We start from the raw sequence: 18,896 nt of genomic DNA, 5'->3' as shown, positions 1-18,896 counted from the left end.
CCTCTTTCTAGAGGTTTCTCCTGCCTTAGATGCCATAAATGGTTATGAAAAAACAAAAAGTAATGCTTTTACCATACCAAACTTAGAAGGTTTACTCGTCCTCGAGCAAAGGAAGAAAGAAGAGAGTAGAAGAAGAAGAAATGGAGGAGATGGAGGTTGCTTTGTAGTTCGGCCAAAGGGAGAGAAGTAGTGTTTAGGTTGTGTGAAAATGAGGTGGTGAAGATGGGTTTATATAGGAAGGGAGAGGGGTGTATGGTGCGGCCATGTATGGGTGGGTGTGGGAGGAAAAGTGGTTTGAATTTGAATGGTGAGGTAGGTGGGGTTTTATGAAGGATGGATGTGAGTAGTGAAGAGAATAGTGGGATTTGATAGGTGAGGGGTTTTTGGGGAAGAGGTGTTGAGGTGATTGGTGAATGGGTGAAGAAGAGAGAGAATGGTGGGGTAGGTGGGGATCCTTGGGGTCCACAGATCCTGAGGTGTCAAGGAAAATTCATCCCTGCACCAAGTGGCGAGCAAAAATGCTCTCTATGCCAATTCTAGCATTAAACGCCGGGCTGGTGCCCATTTCTGGCATTTAACGCCAGCTTCTTGCCCTTTCCTGGCGTTTAATGCCAGTCTGGTGCCCCTTTCTGGCGTTAAACGCCCAGAATGGTGCCAGACTTGGGCGTTAAACGCCCATTTGCTGCCCTTACTGGCGTTTAAACGCCAGTAAGGTTTTCCTCCAGGGTGTGCTATTTTTCTTTCTGTTTTTCATTTTGTTTTTGCTTTTTTCAATTAATTTTGTGACTTTCCATGATCATCAACCTACAGAAAACATAAAATAACAAACGAAAATAGATAAATATAACATTGGGTTGCCTCCCAACAAGCGCTTCTTTAATGTCAGTAGCTTGATAGTGGGCTCTCATGGAGCCTTACAGATACTCAAAGCAATGTTGGAACCTCCCAACACCAAACTTAGAGTTTGAATGTGGGGGTTCAACACCAAACTTAGAATTTGGTTGTGGCCTCCCAACACCAAACTTAGAGTTTGACTGTGGGGGCTCTGTTTGACTCTGTTTTGAGAGAAGCTCTTCATGCTTCCTCTCCATGGTAACAGAGGGATATCCTTGAGCTTTAAACACAAAGGATTCTTCATTCACTTGAATGATCATTTCTCCTCTGTCCACATCAATCACAGCCTTTGCTATGGCTAGGAAGGGTTTGCCAAGGATGATGGATTCATCCATGCACTTCCCAGTCTCTAGGACTATGAAATCAGCAGGGCTATAATGGTTTTCAATCTTTACCAAAACATCCTCTACAAGTCTATAAGCTTGTTTTCTTGAATTATCTGCCATCTCTAGTGAGATTCTTGCAGCTTGTACCTCAAAGATCCCTAGCTTCTCCATTACAGAGAGAGGCATAAGGTTTATGCTTGACCCTAGGTCACACAGAGCCTTCTCAAAGGTCATGGTACCTATGGTACAAAGTATTCAGAACTTCCCAGGGTCCTGTCTCTTTTGAGGTAATTTCTGCCTAGACAAGTCATCCAGTTCTTTGGTGAGCAAAGGGGGTTCATCTTCCCAAGTCTCATTACCAAATAACTTGTCATTTAGCTTCATGATTGCTCCAAGGTACTTGGAAACTTGCTCTTCAGTGACATCTTCATCCTCTTCAGAGGAAGAATACTCATCAGAGCTCATGAATGGCAGAAGTAAATCCAATGGAATCTCTATGGTCTCATTATGAGCCTCAGATTCCTATGGTTCCTCATTAGGGAACTCATTGGAGGCCAGTAGACGTCCATTGAGGTCTTCCTCAGTGGCGATCACTGCCTTTTCCTCCTCTCCAAATTTGGCCATGTTGATGACCTTGCACTCTCCTTTCGGATTTTCTTCTGTATTGCTTGAAAGAGTACTAGGAGGGAGTTCAGTAACTTTCTTGCTCAGCTGTCCCACTTGGACCTCCAAATTCCTAATGGAGGACCTTGTTTCAGTCATGAAACTTTGAGTGGTTTTGATTAGATCAGAGACCATGGTTGCTAAGTCAGAGTGGCTCTGCTTAGAATTCTCTGTCTATTGCTGAGAAGATGATGGAAAAGGCTTGCCATTGCTAAACCTGTTTCTTCCACCATTATTGTTGTTGAAACCTTGTTGAGGTCTCTATTGATCCTTCCATGAGAGATTTGGATGATTTCTCCATGAAGAATTATAGGTGTTTCCATAGGGTTCTACTATGTAATTCACCTCTTCCATTGAAGGGTTCTCAGTATCATAAGCTTTTTCTTCAGATGAAGCATCCTTAGTACTGCCTGGTGCAGCTTACATTCCAGACAGACTTTGAGAAATCATATTGACTTGCTGAGTCAATATTTTGTTCTGAGCCAGAATGGCATTCAGAGTATCAATCTCAAGAACTCCTTTCTTCTGATTTGTCCCATTGTTCACAGGATTCCTTTCAGAAGTGTACATGAATTAGTTATTTGCAACCATTTCAATGAGTTCTTGAGCTTCTGCAGGCATCTTCTTCAGATGAAGAGATCCTCCAGCAGAGCTATCCAATGACATCTTGGACAGTTCAGACAGACCATCATAGAAGATACCTTTGATGCTCCATTCAGAAAGCATGTCAGAAGGACACTTTCTGATCAATTGTTTGTATCTTTCCCAAGCTTCATAGAGGGATTCATGATGAGCGGATAATTTATACACTTTTTGGCATTGTTTTTAGTATGTTTTTAGTATGTTTTTAGTATGTTTTAGTTAGTTTTTAGTATATTTTTATTAGTTTTTAGTTAAAATTCACTTTTCTGGACTTTACTATGAGTTTGTGTGTTTTTCTGTGATTTCAGGTATTTTTTGGCTGAAATTGAGGGACCTGAGCAAAAATCTGATTCAGAGACTAAAAAGGACTGCAGATGATGTTGGATTCTGACCTCCCTGCACTCGAAGTGGATTTTCTGGAGCTACAGAAGTCCAATTGGCGCGCTCTCAACGGCGTTAGAAGGTAGACATCCTGGGCTTTCCAGAAATGTATAATAGTCCATACTTTGCCCGAGATTTGATGGTCCAAACCGGCGTTCCAAATCAGCTCAAAACTGCCCGGCGTTAAACGCCGGAACTGGCAGAAGAATGGGAGTTAAACGCCCGAACTGGCACAAAAGCTGGCGTTTAACTCCAAGAGAAGTCTCTACACGAAAATGCTTCAATGCTCAGCCCAAGCACACACCAAGTGGGCCCAAAAGTGGATTTTTCTGTCATTTACTCATTTCTGTAAACCCTAGGCTACTAGTTCTCTACATATAGGACCTTTTACTATTGTATTTTCATCTTTGGACGTCTAGTTCTTAGATCAGATCTTTAGATCTTTGAATCTTTGGATCCTTGATCATTTGGAATCTTTTGATCATGTATTGGGGGCTGGCCTCTCGGCCATGCCTAGACCTTGTTTTTATGTATTTTCAACGGTGGAGTTTCTACACACCATAGATTAAGGTGTGGAGCTCTGCTGTACCTCGAGTATTAATACAATTACTATTGTTCTTCTATTCAATTTAGCTTGTTCTTATTCCAAGATATTCATTCGCACTCAAGAACTTGATGAATGTGATGATTATGTGACGCTCATCATTATTCTCACTTATGAACGCGTGCCTGACAACCACTCCCGTTCTACAAGCAAACAAGGCTTGAATGTTTATCTCTTGGATTCCTTAATCGGAATCTTCGTGGTATAAGCAAGAATTGATGGCGGCATTCAAGAGAATCCGGAAGGTCTAAACCTTGTCTGTGGTATTTTGAGTAGGATTCAATGATTGAATGACTGTGACGAGCTTCAAACTCCTGAAGGCTGGGCGTTAGTGACAGACGCAAAAGAATCAATGGATTCTATTCCAACCTGATTGAGAACCGACAGATGATTAGCCGTGCCGTGACAGGGTGCGTTGAACATTTTCACTGAGAAGACGGGACTGTAGCCACTGACAACGGTGATGCCCAACATACAGCTTGCCATGGAAAGGAGTAAGAAGGATTGGATGAAGACAGTAGGAAAGTAGAGAGACGGAAGGGACAAAGCATCTCCAGTCGCTTATATGAAATTCTCACCAATGAAATACATAAGTATCTCTATCCTTGTTTTATGTTTTATTCATAAATCATTCATAACCATTTGAATCTGCCTGACTAAGATTTACAAGGTGACCATAGCTTGCTTCATACCAACAATCTCCGTGGGATCGACCCTTACTCGCGTAAGGTTTATTACTTGGACGACCCAGTGCACTTGTTGGTTAGTTGTGCAAAGTTATGATAAAGAGTTGAGATTTCAATTGAGTGTACCATGTTGATGGCGCCATTGATGATCACAATTTCGTGCACCAAGTTTTTGGCGCCGTTGCCGGGGATTGTTTTGAGTTTGGACAACTGATGGTTCATCTTGTTGCTTATATTAGGTATTTATCTTCAGAGTTCTTAAGAATGAATTCTAGTGTTTCAAGGTGATGTTCTTATCATCACCAAAGCTGATTGATTCTCATCAATTTAGCTCTTGAATGCAATGTTCTGCTGAAGCTTGGCTAGCCATGTCTAATTCCTTTAGACTAAAGCTTTAGACTAACATTGCATGATTCCTGGAATTCTCATTAAGAATTTTGATACCTTTATTTTCTTTTCCACTTAATTTTTGAAAAATAAAAAAAGTATAAAATCATAAAAACCAAAAATATTTTGTATGTTTCTTGTTGAGTCTAGTGTCTAATTGTAAGTTTGGTGTCAATTGCATATTTCTGTTCTTCTTGTATTTTTCAAATTCATGCATGTGTCTTTATTAATCTTCAAGTTGTTCTTGATGATTTCCTTGTTTTGATCTTTAATTTCTCTTGTCTTGAGTGTTTTGTTGTTTCTCATATGCATTCTCATTTTGTTAGTGTCAATAGTATACAAACTTATAAGTTTGGTGTCTTGCATGCATTGTTTATTTGATTTTAGTTGCATTTTGATTATTCCTCATTATTAAAAATCCAAAAAATATTTTAATTTGTGTCTTTTCAAGTCAATAATACAGAGAATTGAAGATTCAGAACATACAGCAGAGGAATTACACAGAAAAAGCTGGGCGTTCAAAACGCCCAGTGAGGAAGGCAAACTGGCGTTTAAACGCCAGCCAGGGTGCCTGGCTGGGCGTTTAACGCCCAAAAGGGTAGTGCTTTGGGCGTTAAACGCCAGAATGTGCACCATTCTGGGCGTTTAACGCCAGGATGGCACAAGAGGGAAGATTCTGTTTTTAATTAAGATTTTTTTTTTCAAGTTTTCAAAATTTTTCAAAATCAAATCTTTTTCAAATCATATCTTTTCAATCAAATCTTTTTCAAAATCAATCTCTTTCCATTTTCAAAAAAACTTGCTATCAATTAATGATTTGATTCAACATTTCAAGTATGTTGCCTTTTCTGTTGAGAAAGGTTTAATATTTGAATCATATCTTTTCTTGTTAGCCAAGTTATTAATTTTTTTAAAATCAAATCTTTTTAAATTGTTTTTTAAACCATAACTTTTCAATCATATCTTTTTAATCACATCTTTTTCAAAATAGTTTTCAATCATATCTTTTTGATTTCTAATTTTAAAATCTTTTTCAAAAATCACTTGATTTCTTTTCCACTCTTAGTTTTCGGAAATCAATTAAAGTTTTTTTCAAAATGTTTTTAAAATCTTTTTAATTTATTTTCGAAAATTTCTTTCCCTCTTCTCACATCCTTCTATTTATGGACTAACACTATTCCTCAATGAACAATTCGAAATCCATCTCTCTTGATAAGTTCAAATTCTTCTACTTCTTCCTTCTGTTTTTCTTTTCCTCTGACACCTCAAGGAATCCCTATACTGTGACATAGAGGATTCCATATTTTTTTGTTCTCTTCTCTTTCATATGAGCAGGAGCAAAGACAAAAGCATTCTTGTTGAGGCTGACCCTGAACCTGAAAGGACCTTGAAGCGAAAGCTAAGAGAAGCTAAGGCACAACTCTCTATAGAGGATCTAACAGAAATCTTCAAAGAAGAAGACATGGCAGCCGAAAACAACAACAATGCCAACAATGCAAGGAAGGTGCTGGGTGACTTTACTGCACCTACTCCTGACTTCTATGGGAGAAGCATCTCTATCCCTGCCATTGGAGCAAAAAACTTTGAGCTTAAGCCTCAATTAGTTTCTCTAATGCAACAGAATTGCAAGTTCCATGGACTTCCACTGGAAGATCCTCATCAGTTTTTAGCTGAGTTCTTGCAAATCTGTGACACTGTCAAGACTAATGGGGTTGACCATGAGGTCTACAGACTTATGCTATTCCCTTTTGCTGTAAGAGACAGAGCTAGGATATGGTTGGACTCACAACCTAAAGAAAGCCTGAACTCTTGAGAAAAGCTAGTCAATGCCTTCTTGGCAAAGTTCTTTCCACCTCAAAAATTGAGTAAGCTTAGAGTGGAAGTCCAAACCTTCAGACAGAAGGAAGGAGAATCCCTCTATGAAGCTTGGGAAAGATACAAACAATTGATCAGAAAGTGTCCATCTGACATGCTTTCTGAATGGAGCATCATAGGTATCTTCTATGATGGTCTCTCTGAACTATCCAAGATGTCATTGGATAGCTCTGCTGGAGGATCTCTTCATCTGAAGAAGACGCCTACAGAAGCTCAAGAACTAATTGAAATGGTTGCAAATAACCAATTCATGTACACTTCTGAAAGGAATCCTGTGAACAATGGGACAAATCAGAAGAAAGGAGTTCTTGAGATTGATACTCTGAATGCCATATTGGCTCAGAACAAAATATTGACTCAGCAAGTCAATTTGATTTCTCAAAGTCTGTCTGGAATGCAAGCTGCACTAGGCAGTACTAAGGACGCTTCATCTGAAGAAGAAGCTTATGATCCTGAGAACCCTTCAATAGAAGAGGTGAATTACATGGGAGAACCCTATGGAAACACCTATAATTCTTCATGGAGAAATCATCCAAATCTCTCATGGAAGGATCAACAGAGACCCCAACAAGGTTTCAACAACAATAATGGTGGAAGAAACAGGTTTAGCAATGGCAAGCCTTTTCCATCATCTTCTCAGCAACAGACAGAGAATTCTAAGCAGAGCCACTCTGACTTAGCAACCATGGTCTCTGATCTAATCAAAACCACTCAAAGTTTCATGACTGAAACAAGGTCCTCCATTAGGAATTTGGAGGCACAAGTGGGTCAGCTGAGCAAGAAAATTACTGAACTCCCTCCTAGTACTCTTCCAAGCAATACAGAAGAAAATCCAAAAGGAGAGTGCAAGGCCATCAACATGGCCAAATTTGGAGAGGAGGGAGAGGCAGTGAACGCCACTGAGGAAGACCTCAATGGACGTCCACTGGCCTCCAATGAGTTCCCTAATGAGGAACCATGGGAATCTGAGGCTTACACTGAGACCATAGAGATTCCATTGGATTTACTTCTGCCATTCATGAGCTCTGATGAGTATTCTTCCTCTGAAGAGGATGAGTATGTCACTGAAGAGCAAGTTGCTAAATACCTTGGAGCAATCATGAAGCTAAATGACAAGTTATTTGGTAATGAGACTTGGGAGAACGAACCTCCTTTGCTCACCAAAGAACTGGATGACTTGTCTAGGCAGAGATTACCTCAAAAGAGACAAGATCCTGGGAAGTTTTCAATACCTTGTACCATAGGCACCATGACCTTTGAGAAGGCTTCGTGTGACTTAGGGTCAAGTGTAAACCTCATGCCTCTCTCTGTAATGGAGAAGCTAGGGATCTTTGAGGTACAAGCTGCAAGAATCTCACTAGAGATGGCAGATAACTCAAGAAAACAAGCTTATGGACTTGTAGAGGATGTTTTGGTGAAAGTTGAAAACCATTACATCCCTGCTGATTTCATAGTCCTAGAGACTGGGAAGTGCATGGATGAATCCATCATCCTTGGCAGACCCTTCCTAGCCATAGCAAAAGCTGTGATTGATGTGGACATAGGAGAAATGATCATTCAAGTGAATGAAGAATCCTTTGTGTTTAAAGCTCAAGGATATCCCTCTGTTACCATGGAGAGGAAGCATGAAGAGCTTCTCTCAAAACAGAGTCAAACAGAGCCCCCACAGTCAAACTCTAAGTTTGGTGTTGGGAGGCCACAACCAAATTCTAAGTTTGGTGTTGAACCCCCACATTTAAACTCTAAGTTTGGTGTTGGGAGGTTCCAACATTGCTCTGAGTATCTGTGAGGCTCCATGAGAGCCCTCTGTCAAGCTACTGACATTAAAGAAGCGCTTGTTGGGAGGCAACCCAATGTTATATTTAATCTATTTTCCTTTGTTATTCTATATTTTCTGTAGGTTGATGATCATGAGAAGTCACAAAATCAGTTGGAAAAGCAAAAACAGAATGAAAAATAGAAAGAAAAATAGCACACCTTGGAGAAAGAACCTACTGGCGTTTAAACGCCAGTAAGGACAGCAAATGGGCGTTTAACGCCCAGTCTGGCACCATTCTGGGCGTTTAACGCCAGAAAGGGGCACTAGACTGGCGTTAAACGCCAGGAAAGGGCAAGAAACTGGCGTTAAATGCCAGAAATGGGCACCAGCCCGGCGTTTAACGCCAAAATTGGCACAGAGAGCAATTTTGCTTGCCACTTGGTGCATGGATGACTTTTCCTTGACACCTCAGGATCTGTGGATCCCACAGGATCCCCACCTACCCCACTACCCTCTCTCTTCTTCTTCACCCATTCACCAATCACCTCAATACCTCTTCCCCAAAAACCCCTCACCTATCAAATCCCATCTTTCTCTTCACCACTCACATCCATCCTTCATAAAACCCCACCTACCTCACCATTCAAATTCAAACCACTTTCCCTCCCATAACCGAACCCTACCCCTCTCTCCACCCCTATATAAACCCATCTTCACTCCTTCATTTTCACACACCCTAAACACTACTTCTCCTCCTTTGGCCGAACCACAAAGCCATCTCCATCTCCTCTATTCCTTCTTCTTCTACTCTCTTCTTTCTTCTTTTTCTCGAGGACGAGCAAAGCTTTTAAGTTTGGTGTGATAAAAGCATTGCTTTTTGTTTTTCCATAACCATTTATGGCATCCAAGGTCGGAAAAACCTCTAGAAAGAGGAAAGGGAAGGCAAAAGCTTTCACCTCCGAGTCATGGGAGATGGAGAGATTCATCTCAAGGGTGCATCAAGACCACTTCTATGAAGTTGTGGCCTTGAAGAAGGTGATCCCCGAGGTCCCTTTCAAACTCAAAAAGAGTGAATATCCGGAGATCCGACATGAGATTCGAAGAAGAGGTTGGGAAGTTCTTACCAACCCTATTCAACAAGTCGGAATCTTAATGGTTCAAGAGTTCTATGCCAATGCATGGATCACCAAGAACCATGATCAAAGTGTGAACCCGGACCCAAAGAATTGGCTTACAATGGTTCGGGGGAAATACTTAGATTTTAGTCCGGAAAATGTAAGGTTGGCATTCAACTTGCCCATGATGCAAGGAGATGAACACCCTTACACTAGAAGGGTCAACTTTGATCAAAGGTTGGACCAAGTCCTCACAGTCATTTGTGAAGAGGGCGTCCAATGGAAGAGAGATTCAAGAGGGAAGCCGGTTCAATTGAGAAGGCATGACCTCAAGCCCGTAGCTAGGGGATGGTTGGAGTTTATCCAACGCTCAATCATTCCCACTAGCAACCGGTCTGAAGTTACTCTAGACCGGGCCATCATGATCCATAGTATCATGATTGGAGAAGAAGTAGAAGTTCATAAGTTTATAGCCCAAGAACTTTATAAGGTGGCGGACAAGTCCTCTACCTTGGCAAGGTTAGCCTTTCCTCATCTCATTTGTCACCTCTGTTATTCAGTTGGAGTTGATATAGAGGGAGACATCCCCATTGATGAGAACAAGCCCATCACTAAGAAAAGGATGGAGCAAACAAGAGATCCCACTCATCATGAAATCCCTGAGATGCCTCAAGGGATGCACTTTCCTCCACAAAACTATTGGGAGCAAATCAACACCTCCCTAGGAGAATTGAGTTCCAACATGAGACAACTAAGGGTGGAGCACCAAGAATATTCCATCCTCCTCCATGAAATTAGAGAAGATCAAAGAATCATGAGAGAGGAGCAACAAAGGCAAGGAAGAGACATTGAGGAGCTCAAGCACTCCATAAGATCTTCAAGAGGAAAAACAAGCCGCCATCACTAAGGTGGACCCGTTCTTTAATTTCCTTGTTCTTTATTTTTCTGTTTTTCGAAAAAATCATGCTTATGTTTATCTATGTTTGTGTCTTGTGATCATTAGTGTCTTAGTGTCTATGCCTTAAAGTTATGAATGTCCTATGAATCCATCACCTCTCTTAAATGAAAAATGTTCTTAATTGAAAAAGAGAAGAATTGCATGAATTTTGAATTTAATAACAGATTAATTATTTTGATGTGGTGGCAATACTTTTGTTTTCTGAATGTATGCTTAAACAATGCATATATCTTTTGAATTTGTTGTTCATGAATGGTTGGCTCTTGAAAGAATGATGAAAAAGGAGACATGTTACTGAGGATCTGAAAAATCATAAAAAAATGATTCTTGAAGCAAGAAAAAGCAGTGAACTCAAAAAAAAAAAGGGAGAAAAACGAAAAAAAATGAAAAAAAAGAAAAGAGAAAAGTAAGAAAAAAAATAATAATAAAGTTGTGATCCAAGGCAAAAAGAGTGTGCTTAAGAACCCTGGACACCTCTAATTGGGGACTCTAGCAAAGCTGAGTCACAATCTGAAAAGGTTCACCCAATTATGTGTCTGTGGCATGTATGTATCCGGTGGTAATACTGGAAGACAAAGTGCTTTGGGCCACGGCCAAGACTCATAAAGTAGCTGTGTTCAAGAATCATGATACTTAACTAGGAGAATTAATAACACTATCTGGATTCTAAGTTCCTATAGAAGCCAATCATTCTGAATTTCAAAGGATAGAGTGAGATGCCAAAACTATTCTGAGGCAAAAAGCTAAAAGCCCCGCTCATCTAATTAATACAGATCTTCATAGATGTTTTTGGAATTCATTGCATATTCTCTTCTTTTTATCTTATTTGATTTTCAGTTGCTTGGGGACAAGCAACAATTTAAGTTTGGTGTTGTGATGAGCGGATAATTTATACGCTTTTTGGCATTGTTTTTAGTATGTTTTTAGTATGTTTTAGTTAGTTTTTAGTATATTTTTATTAGTTTTTAGTTAAAATTCACTTTTCTGGACTTTACTATGAGTTTGTGTGTTTTTCTGTGATTTTAGGTATTTTCTGGCTGAAATTGAGGGACCTGAACAAAAATCTGATTCAGAGACTGAAAAGGACTGCAGATGCTGTTGGATTCTGACCTCCCTGCACTCGAAGTGAATTTTCTGAAGCTACAGAAGTGCAATTGGCGCGCTCTCAACGGCGTTGGAAGGTAGACATCCTGGGCTTTCCAGAAATGTATAATAGTCCATACTTTGCCCGAGATTTGATGGCCCAAACTGGCGTTCCAAATCAGCTCAAAACTGCCCGGCGTTAAACGCCGGAACTGGCAGAAGAATGGGAGTTAAACGCCCGAACTGGCACAAAAGCTGGCGTTTAACTCCAAGAGAAGTATCTACACGAAAATGCTTCAATGCTCAGCCCAAGCACACACCAAGTGGGCCCGGAAGTGGATTTTTCTGTCATTTACTCATTTCTATAAACCCTAGGCTACTAGTTCTCTACATACAGGACCTTTTACTATTGTATTTTCATCTTTGGACGTCTAGTTCTTAGATCAGATCTTTAGATCTTTGAATCTTTGGATCCTTGATCATTTGGAATCTTTTGATCATGTATTAGGGGCTGGCCTCTCGGCCATGCCTAGACCTTGTTCTTATGTATTTTCAACGGTGGAGTTTCTACACACCATAGATTAAGGTATGGAGCTCTGCTGTACCTCGAGTATTAATGCAATTACTATTGTTCTTCTATTCAATTCAGCTTGTTCTTATTCCAAGATATTCATTTGCACTCAAGAACTTGATGAATGTGATGATTATGTGACGCTTATCATCATTCTCACTTATGAACGCGTGCCTGACAACCACTCCCGTTCTACAAGCAAACAAGGCTTGAATGTTTATCTCTTGGATTCCTTAATCGGAATTTTCGTGGTATAAGCTAGAATTGATGGCGGCATTCAAGAGAATCCGGAAGGTCTAAACCTTGTCTGTGGTATTCTGAGTAGGATTCAATGATTGAATGACTGTGACGAGCTTCAAACTCCTGAAGGCTGGGCGTTAGTGACAGACGCAAAAGAATCAATGGATTCTATTCCAACCTGATTGAGAACCGACAGATGATTAGCCGTGCCGTGACAGGGTGCGTTGAACATTTTCACTGAGAGGATGGGACTGTAGCCACTGACAACGGTGATGCCCAACATACAGCTTGCCATGGAAAGGAGTAAGAAGGATTGGATGAAGACAGTAGGAAAGTAGAGAGACGGAAGGGACAAAGCATCTCCATTCGCTTATCTGAAATTCTCACCAATGAAATACATAAGTATCTCTATCCTTGTTTTATGTTTTATTCATAAATCATTCATAACCATTTGAATCTGCCTGACTAAGATTTACAAGGTGACCATAGCTTGCTTCATACCAACAATCTCCGTGGGATCGACCCTTACTCGCGTAAGGTTTATTATTTGGACGACCCAGTGCACTTGCTGGTTAGTTGTGCGAAGTTGTGATAAAGAGTTGAGATTTTAATTGAGTGTACCATGTTGATGGCGCCATTGATGATCACAATTTCGTGCACCAATTCACCTTCCTTCTGTCTGAAGGTTTCCACTCTAAGCTTACTCAATTTTTGAGGTGGAAAGAACTTTGCCAAGAAGGCATTGACTAGCTTTTCCCAAGAGTTCAGGCTTTCTTTAGGTTGTGAGTCCAACCATATCCTAGCTCTGTCTCTTACAGCAAAAGGGAATAGCATAAGTCTGTAGACCTCAGGGTCAACCCCATTAGTCTTTACAGTGTCACAGATTTGCAAGAACTCAGCTAAAAACTGATGAGGATCTTCCAATGGAAGTCCATGGAACTTGCAATTCTGTTGCATTAGAGAAACTAATTGAGGCTTAAGCTCAAAGTTGTTTGCTCCAATGGTAGGGATAGAGATGCTTCTCCCATAAAAGTCGGGAGTAGGTGCAGTAAAGTCACCCAGTACCTTCCTTGCATTGTTGGTATTGTTGTTGTTTTCGGCTGCCATGTCTTCTTCCTTGAAGATTTCTGTTAGGTCCTCTACAGAGAGTTGTGCCTTTGCTTCTCTTAGCTTTCGCTTCAAAGTCCTTTCAGGTTCAGGGTCAGCCTCAACAAGAATGCTTTTGTCTTTGCTTCTGCTCATATGAAAGAGAAGAGAACAAGAAAATATGGAATCCTCTATGTCACAGTATAGAGATTCCTTGAGGTGTCAGAGGAAGAGAAAAATAGAAGGAAGAGATAGAAAATTCAAACTTTATCAAGGAAAGATGGAGTTCGAATTGTGCATTGAGGAGTAGTGTTAGTCCATAAATAGAAGGATGTGAGAAGAGGGGAAGAAATTTTTGAAAATAAATTAAAAAGATTTTAAAAAACATTTTGAAAAATACTAATTGATTTTCGAAAACTAAGAGTGGAAAAGAAATCAAGTGATTTTTGAAAAAGATTTTAAAATTAGAAATAAAAAAGATATAATTGAAAACTATTTTGAAAAAGATGTGATTAAGAAGATATGATTGAAAAGTTGTGGTTTTTAAAAAGATATGATTGAGAAGATATGATTTGAGAAACAATTTAAAAAGATTTGATTTTAATAATTAATGACTTGGCTAACAAGAAAGATATGATTCAGACATTAAACTTTTCTCAACAGAAAAGGCAACATGCTTGAAATGTTGAATCAAATCATTAATTGTTAGCAAGTATCTTTGAAAATGGAAAGAAATTGATTTTGAAAACATATGATTGAAAATATATGATTTGAAAAAGATTTGATTTTGAAAATTTTGAAAACTTGAAAAAAATTTAAATTAAAAACAAAATCTTCTCTCTTGTGCCATCCTGGCATTAAACGCTCAGAATGGTGCACATTCTGGCGTTTAACGCTCACTACCCTTTTGGGCGTTAAACGCCCACCCAGGCACCCTGGCTGGCGTTTAAACGCCAGTTTTCCTTCCTCACTGGGCGTTTTGAACGCCCAGCTTTTTCTGTGTAATTCCTCTGCTGTATGTTCTGAATCTTCAATTCTCTGTATTATTGACTTGAAAAGATACAAATTAAAAATTTTTTTTGGATTTTTAATAATGAGGAATAATCAAAATGAAACTAAGATCAAATAAATAATGCATGCAAGACACCAAACTTAGAAGTTTGTATACTATTGACACTAACAAAATGAGAATGCATATGAGAAACAACAAAACACTCAAGACAAGAGAATTTAAAGATCAGAACAAGGAAATCATCAAGAACACTTGAAGATCAATTAAGACACATGAATGAATTCGAAAAAAAATGCAAGAAGAATAGAAACTTGCAATTGACACCAAACTTAAAATGAGACACTAGACTCAACAAGAAACATACAATATTTTTAGTTTTTATGATTTTGTAAAATTTTTTGGTTTTTTCGAAAATTAAGTGGAAAAGAAAATAAAGATATCAAAATTCTTAATGAGAATTCCAGGAATCATGCAATGTTAGTCTAAAGCTTCAGTCTAAAGAAATTAGATATGGCTAGCCAAGCTTCAGCAGGACATTGCATTCAAGAGCTAAATTGATGAAAATCAATCAGCTTTGGTGATGATAAGAACATCACCTTGAAACACTAGAATTCATTCTTAAGAACTCTGAAAAATACCTAATCTAAGCAACAAGATGAACCGTCAGTTGTCCAAACTCGAAACAATCCCCGGCAACGGCGCCAAAAACTTGTTGCACGAAATTGTGATCATCAATGGCGCCATCAACATGGTATGCTCAATTGCAATCTCAACTCTTTATCACAACTTCGCACAACTAACCGGCAAGTGCACTGGGTCGTCCAAGTAATAAACCTTACGCGAGTAAGGGTCGATCCCACGGAGATTGTTGGTATGAAGCAAGCTATGGTCACCTTGTAAATCTCAGTCAGGCAGATTCAAATGGTTATAGATGATTTATGAATAAAGCATAAAGATAGAGATACTTATGTAATTCATTGGTGAGAATTTCAGATAAGCGTATGGAGATGCTTTGTCCCTTCCGTCTCTCTGCTTTCCTACTGTCTTCATCCAATCCTTCTTACTCCTTTCCATGGCAAGCTGTATGTTGGGCATCACCGTTGTCAGTGGCTACAGTCTCGTCCTCTCAGTGAAAATGTTCAACGCTCTCTGTCACAGCACGGCTAATCATCTGTCGGTTCTCAATCAGGTTGGAATAGAATCCATTGATTCTTTTGCGTCTGTCACTAACGCCTAGCCTTCAGGAGTTTGAAGCTCGTCACAGTCATTCAATCATTGAATCCTACTCAGAATACCACAGACAAGGTTTAGACCTTCCGGATTCTCTTGAATGCCACCATCAATTCTAGCTTATACCACGAAGATTCCGATTAAAGGATCCAAGAGATAAACATTCAAGCCTTGTTTGCTTGTAGAACAGAAGTGTTTGTCAGGCACTTGTTCATAAGTGAGAATGGTGATGAGCGTCACATAATCATCACATTCATCATATTATTCGGTGCGAATGAATATCTTAGAACAAGAATAGGCTGAATTGAATAGAAGAACAATAGTAATTGCATTAATACTCGAGGTACAGCAGAGCTCCACACCTTAATCTATGGTGTGTAGAAACTCCACCGTTGAAAATACATAAGAACAAGGTTCAGGCATGGCCGTGAAGCCAGCCCCCCAGTGATCTAAGAACTAGACGTCCAAAGATGATCAAAAGATCTAAAATGATCCAAAGATCCAAAGATCCAAAGATCTAAAGTGATCAAAAGATGAAAATACAATAGCAAAAGGTCCTATTTGTAGAGAACTAGTAGCCTAGGGTTTACAGAAATGAGTAAATGACATAAAAATCCACTTTCGGGCCCACTTGGTGTGTGCTTGGGCTGAGCATTGAAGCTTCTATGTGTAGAGACTTTTCTTGGAGTTAAACGCCAGCTTTTGTGCCAGTTTGGGCGTTTAACTCCCATTCTTGTGCCAGTTCCGGCGTTTAACGCCGGACAGTTTTGAGCTGATTTGGAACGCCAGTTTGGGCCATCAAATCTCGGGCAAAGTATGGACTATTATACATTGCTGGAAAGCCCAGGATGTCCACTTTCCAACGCAGTTGAGAGCGCGCCAATTGGGCTTCTGTAGCTCCAGAAAATTCACTTCGAGTGCAGGGAAGTCAGAATCCAACAGCATCTGCAGTCCTTTTTAGCCTCTGAATCAGATTTTTGCTCAGGTCCCTCAATTTCAGTCAAAAAATACCTGAAATCACAGAAAAACACACAAACTCATAGTAAAGTCCAGAAAAGTGAATTTTAACTAAAAAATAATAAATATATAATAAAAACTAACTAAAACATACTAAAAACATACTGAAAATAATGCCAAAAAGCGTATAAATTATCCGCTCATCAGAACCCCACTAGTTTGTGCAGCAATAAATCAACACATATAATGAATTAGACCATAATATTCAAGTATCCAAGTTTGTGCGAGTGCTTACTGATGGTAATCAGTGGCTTTGCTTGTAACTTTGATTTTTGTTGAGAAAATATCACTACAAGAAAAACACCCATTCAGGTACACTTGAAAAGCGTAACGAAAAATAAAAAAATGATGCCTTAGGAAAAGGCTACGCTTTCCAGACTTTGGAGACACTTTTGTAGGCGATGCCTATACTAGTGTTGCCTATTCTCAAAGGCTACGCTTTTCTGTATCAAAGGCTACGCTTCTGGCCTTTGAGAATAGGGTGCGCTTTTTAAGTGATGCTGTTTAGGACCCAAGGCTACGCTTTTCAGCACAACTGGTTACCATAATTCTAAAGATTAGGCTACACTTTTCAGGACTACTGCATCACTTTATAAATGTAACAAATAGTATACCTATAGCTACTCTATATAAGTGTAGCCTTTTGTCCCTCATTTTTTAAAAAAAAAAAATTGTTTAATATATATATATATATATATATATATATATATATATATATATATATATAAACAGAAATTTCTAACAATTTTTTTTATCTAAAATCTAATATTTGAGAATATAATTATATATATAATCCTGTATTTTTAATTAAATTAGTTAATTATTATAAAATAAAAATGAATACATATATAATAATACCATACAATAATCTTTAAATAATAAAAATTATACTGAAACAAAATATAATTATATAATGAACCAAAAATATTGGAATGATCATAATTTTGAGTATTCATACATCTCAAACTAAAATAAGTATACTCATATAATGCACCTAGAGTTTACTACTAATAAACTAGGAAAAACCAAAATATTATATCATATAAACGTATCTTTGCTTCTAATAAAAGACATCATCATCAACCATACATCTTTCAATTTTCATCTTTGTCAATAAACTATCATGATAAGCATCTCAATCTTCACTCGCATCTTCAGAGTTATCCTGCATAATTATATAGAAAAATAATTATAATTTGAAAAAGTACAACAAGAAAAAAGTAATTAACATTAATAACACATACAATATCCGAACGTCATAGGATAATTGAAACTACTTTTCTTTTCATATCACCAAAAATATAAAATAAGAAACAAAACCATACTATGCTTGAATAAATAATTAAATAAACCAAAGTCTTTTGCTTTAAAATAACAATCACATTCAGGGGATACTACAAGTCACCATAAAGGACATAACTAAAAAATGGACTAACATAACTTCATACTAAATGGGAACTAAAATCAGAAACTCAAGTGCATTGTGCAAGTGACAAGCAGCGCATAATAACATTTTTCTTCCTTTTTTATTTTAACATTATAAGAAGCTCAAACTTTGCATGAAATTACATAATGAAAAAACAAAACCAAAAAAATAAAAAAACCAGAAAAATTACAGCTTCCACCCTGATAACAATAATAATAAAATTACATAATGAAAAAACAAAACCAGAAAAACCAAATCACAGCTTCCATCTTCTTCAATTTCAGTTCAAATTAAAAAGATTTGGCATCCTCCTAAGTTCTAACAAATAAAAATTTTAAACTCAACAGTAGATATTCAGAATCCTAATTAACAATTAACAATATATAAACAAATATTAGGGAATAAGAAAAAATTGGTCATACCATATTTATGTTTGGAATATGTGTTGATCCATGAGCGCTATTCGCATCAATTGGAGAGTGTTGGGCATTTTGTAACAAAGCTTCAATTTCTTTCGGCCTCATTCCAGATTCAGATTGCTGAACTAGTAACTTAATCATGTTTCGCAATCCATGAAGGTCAGCCTCTTGGTGCTGCTGTTTGGCCTTCATGTCTCCAAGTTCAGCCTTCAAAGATGTGACTTCCTCTTGGTGCTGTTGCTTGAGTTCAAAAATTTCTGCATGCTTTTTTAAGTCACTTCGTGTAACAGATCTTCCATAGCACCTAACCCGACCTGGTTGTTCTTTTCCAAATAAAGACTCAAAAGCTTCCTCATCTGTTTCACCAGCAGCTTACCGGTTTTTGAATTCTTCCTGATTAGAAGAAACATTTGAAATAGAATTAGTTACCGTATCCTAAATTTGATTTATAATCATTAATAATTCAATGAACTCTCATACAATTGCATCTTGTGTTTCCTGATCAACTTCCTTCCTTTTTCG

General features: G+C 38.4%; 1 pseudogene; it reads right to left on the bottom strand.

Annotated features, from left to right (window-relative positions):
* The window catches only part of LOC130933936 (acetyl-coenzyme A carboxylase carboxyl transferase subunit beta, chloroplastic-like), a 54,032-nt pseudogene extending 35,466 nt beyond the window's left edge, over window positions 1-18,566 (bottom strand).
* Window positions 18,567-18,896: the final 330 nt, after the last annotated feature.

This window comes from Arachis stenosperma, chromosome 6 (assembly GCF_014773155.1).
Source record: "Arachis stenosperma cultivar V10309 chromosome 6, arast.V10309.gnm1.PFL2, whole genome shotgun sequence".
Classification (NCBI taxonomy): Eukaryota; Viridiplantae; Streptophyta; class Magnoliopsida; order Fabales; family Fabaceae; genus Arachis; species Arachis stenosperma.
Note: the sequence above shows the minus strand (reverse complement) of the source record. Positions and strands in the feature narration are given on the sequence as shown.